The sequence below is a fragment of the Benincasa hispida genome, chromosome 2, assembly GCF_009727055.1.
Source record: "Benincasa hispida cultivar B227 chromosome 2, ASM972705v1, whole genome shotgun sequence".
NCBI lineage: Eukaryota > Viridiplantae > Streptophyta > Magnoliopsida > Cucurbitales > Cucurbitaceae > Benincasa > Benincasa hispida.
Window position 1 is genome coordinate 58,527,744 of NC_052350.1, and position 4,545 is coordinate 58,532,288.

The 4,545-nt window shown below is 31.7% G+C and overlaps 1 long non-coding RNA gene across 1 annotated transcript; it reads left to right on the plus strand.

The window, feature by feature from the left end:
• Positions 1-323: 323 nt before the first annotated feature.
• On the plus strand, positions 324-1,747 carry LOC120071879. Its single transcript, XR_005480362.1, has 3 exons — positions 324-1,073; positions 1,153-1,394; positions 1,473-1,747. It is a non-coding gene; the product is annotated as an uncharacterized LOC120071879 (long non-coding RNA).
• Positions 1,748-4,545: the final 2,798 nt, after the last annotated feature.

Here is a 4,545-nt window from a genome sequence, read left to right on the forward strand (position 1 = left end):
CTTAAACTAATACTCAATTTTTATTATGTTATTTATCTAATTTGTTTTTTTCCAACAAATTCATTATTTGTGTAAAGGATGAAAAAAGTAAGAAGCAGATTCAACAACAATAATAGTATAGATAATCACGAGAATACTGCGATTGCATCTACATTGTAGAAAATTGACGTATTTAAGTGGGTTTTATTGGGTTTTTGGTGAATTTAAAAACCCAATGACATTCTTGTAATTATGAGCAATGGCATTCTAGTAATTATGGGTAGTGACATTTTTATAGTTATCCCGTTCTTCTCCAAAATTAGGGCCATTTTTCGTAGGTCTCTTTTGGCAGAAAAAAGAGCAACCGCCTGTGAGAAGAGAGCTAAAGCCGTCTGAGTTGAGCGATCGGTAGGCGCTCGGTTCCATCCGGCGAGATCATCAAAGAGACAGGTGGTCTTGGTTCTAGCGAGACTGAAGGTAAAGCTGAAACGACGTGAGTGTGGGTGTGGGTTTTCGTCAGCGCCAGTTCGAGCGTGGGTGTTGCCGTCCGGTCTGGGAAGTTTGCCGATCTGAGCAGGCGAAGGTTCGGTTTCGCCATAGAGGCTGCTTCCGACAGCGGTGAGAGAGACGTGCAGGTCTACGCGTGGTTCGCCGATCAGAGGCGGGTTGCACACTTGATTTGGGCTATTTTGCAGCAAGTTGTTCTCAGTTTTCAGAGACGACGTTGTGTGCGGGTCTCTCGGTATCAGTAGATATTGAAATTACAGATTGGTGATTTCATTGATTATCTGTAATTTGTAAATTTCTTTATTGCTCATTAATAAAATAATTCAAGCTAGTTCTCAAATTGGATGTAGACCAAACTGGTCGAACCACTATATATCTTGGTGTTCTTTACTGCTTTAGATTTATTTCTACTGATTGTTTTCGTTCTGTTTGGCCATCTAAGTTAGGTTAAAAAACTCTCACATACATCTAACCAAATAGTCGAAGATCAACAATCTTCAACAAAATCTAAAGTTGGTTTAGAAGCTTCATCATCGTTTACGGGAGAAATTAGATCAGCTACTAGTCATGAAAATTACTTGATAGAGGTAACATATTTTTTTATAATATATATATATTTTTTTTATTTGTTAGTAACTTACTTTCTTTTCTTTCTTTTTACTTTAGAATCTTCTTTTGGAGTAAGAAAAGTGCGTGGTCTCACACGTAATCTCGAACTAGTTAAACTACCTCATGGGTTTAGATTTGAAGTATCATGGAAGAAGAAACGACTCGTTAAAGATAATGTTGATATCTTTAAAAGCTAATGCACTATCTTAGCTAGACAAGTCAATTTTACTCCTTTACAAGTAAAAAGTTGGAGAGATATTGATACAACAACAAAAAGGAAACTATTTGAGCTTACATTGGTATGTGAAAAAATCATAATTTTTTCCTTTAATTTACTTCCTACATAATTAGATTACAACTACCATTTTTTTTTGCAGGAACGATGAAAAGTTGAAGGTCATGAGGCTTCAGTATTGCTTCAAATTCACCGATTTTATAATAATTGGAGAGACAGTTTAAAGAAAAAAATGGTTGTACAAATATGATACTGGAGAAGCTTTAGTAAATATTCCACCAAGAATTACAAGAGAAGATACAGAATATCTTTTAAAGTTGTGGAAGTCAATTGAATATCAGGTTGTATTCTAATATTTTTTTTTCTTGTACATAAAAAAAATTGTACTTATTGTTAATTTTTTTTTTTATTGATGCTCATACTTTACTTTTGAAATACAAGAGATGTGTGAAAGAAACCAAAAGAACCGTTCTAAATTGAATGTATATCACACATGTGGTTCACAAAGTATACAACAAAGAGTTGAAAAAGAGGTAATTAGAAGAAAAATTATATAAACTTCTTTTAATTTAGTCAAATTATCTAATATATAATATTTTCACTTAAATAGGTTCGAGTCACTAACGAAGAACAGAGTCGAATTAGAATTTGGGAGCTAACTCACTTGAGCAATAATGGATTGACTGTGAATGAAACTACTCAAGAAAAAATGGTAACCACAAAATAATGGATAAATATGATGTTATTGGTTAGAGTTTGAGTAAAGGTCATTAATTTATCATCTTTGTTGCTCTGTTCTAGAAATGATTGATTTAAAGAAGTCTCTAGCATATCCCCTCAGAATTATTAGACTATTTTCTGATGAGCTATAGAATATATCTTGTTCAAGCAAAGTCTTATCTATAGAAAACTCATATCATTGTCATATGATATTTAACATTGTGAAGTATGAATATTTCAAACTAGTAGTTTCCAAGTTTTCAACTTGTAGACTAAACAAAAGTTATAGTTAGTTTAGACTATAGTGTCATTTTAGAGTTCAAGATTAGGAATTAGATCAAACTGATATAGTCCAAGATCTTTCTATATTATAGAGGTTTAAAACTTCTCCAATATCTTATTTGTTTTACTTCTTTCCCTTTTCTTTCACTACTTCTTAGGAAAATTGTTCGTTATTTTATTTTTTAGTTTAAATTTTTCTTATGCTCTTCCACAAAATCTAACATTCCATAGATTTTCGATGCAATGGATCAATAAAAGGAAAGAAATGAAATTGGAATTACTAGAATTTGGTGAATCTGAAATGGGTTTCAAAGACATGTGTTTGTTTGTTGTAAACATTTGAATTTATATGTGTTAGTTTAGAATTATAATATGTGAATTTGTATTTGTAGTTGGAACTTAAATCATATGCTTATCAAGTGATTGATGGTACACTTGACATGAACAAGGATGATATTTTCATACGAGTATTTGGACTGAGAAACACGGACGTGTTCGTGGTTATGGAGTAGGTGTTACTCCTTCTGAGTTGTTTGGATCATCATCTATTATACGCGATCTCGAGCGTCATCTTAATGAGTCCGAACAACGACTTCAAGAATCTAAACGACAAAGAAAAGAATCTAAACAACAAAGAGAGGTTGAGGTAGAAGCACTTAGGCGAGCGAATTAGAAAATCGATTTAAAAAAATGATGGCAGAGATGCGTAAAAAAATTGTTTCTAGTTGATCAATTGTAGTTTGATGTTATAGAATTTTGATAGCCTTTTGGTGTACTTTTATGACATATAAGTTTACTTCCATCCATGTCATTGTCTATTTTTTCTATTTTATTCTTATACTTTGTAATTCAGGGTACTATATGTAGATGAATTAGTAAAAACAACCTTCCGAGATTTGTCAATAAATGTGCTAAAAGGTTTTGTAAGAGAATTTTCGAAGGATATACAATTGCTGATAAATAATTTTTTATGAAGGTTTTAAAATTTTTGAAAATAACATGATAAGCCTTCAAAAATAATGAAAACTTCGAAAAAGACTACTTGATAATAGATAATTATCGATAAATAATTTGACAATTATCGAAGATATATAGCATTTGAAAATTAATAATTTTCGAAAGTTAATCAACCTTCCAAAAATAATATTTTTCAAAGGTTAGTAAACATTTGAAAAAGTTTTTTCGACGGAATCTATTTCAACATTTTCAAAGGTTGAGATAACCTTTGAAAGAAAAATGTATTGAAGGTCTATTGAATGTTTTCTCGAAGGTTTTGACCTTAAAAAAAAATCAATTTTCTTGTAGTGACTATTGCTTATTTTGGGTTGATTAATGCATCTCCACTAGATCTCAAGGTATGAGGATGGTGTTAAGGACATGTCAACATAGTTGAGATGTCCTGGTACACCTATTGATCCCTCTCTTCTAGTATCTTGTTAAAAAAATATGGTATATCAACAGTATCATTGATATGTCTTTTTCTCTATAAATCAAAGTATATCAATAAATTAATATATCAAATATGAAATATTTTTTTATGAAATAATATATCAAAGATATGCTTCATGACATGAACTTACAAGCTAAAGCTATCAACACTCCTCTATATATACTGCTTTTAGGCAACCCTCTCAACAACTAAGAGATCCATTCGAGGAACACAGGGACTAGTTGAAGTAATGAGCCTCACAATATTGTGAGGCTCATTAGGATTGTGATTGAATAATATAAGAGGTTGATTAGGCCAAGTTGATTAGGTTATTTTCGTATTTGAACATGATCAAGCCAAATATTAGAGTCAATTTATGGACAATCCTTGTCTTTCACATTGGAATGCAGTCATTCATTTGTTGAAATACCTAAAAGGATGCAATGAAAGCCTCTTCTATCCTATAGAATAGTCCTTAACAGGGTATTGATTCTATTGGCAATTGGTATTAATTCTATTAGCAACTCATTAACTTCTGGAAAATAAAGAAACAAATAACTGTTTCTAAGGTATCTACAGAAACATGACCACTACTATATCAGAACTCCACTGGATAACTTCCATCCTTTAAACTTGCATGTGAACTACTCTCTTCCAATACAACTCTTTTGTGACAACAAGGTTATAATTCAGATTGCCTCCAATCTCTCATTCATGAAAAGAAAAGCATCTTGATATTGATTGTCATATAGTAAGAAACAAGAACAAAGAAAGGTTCATCTCT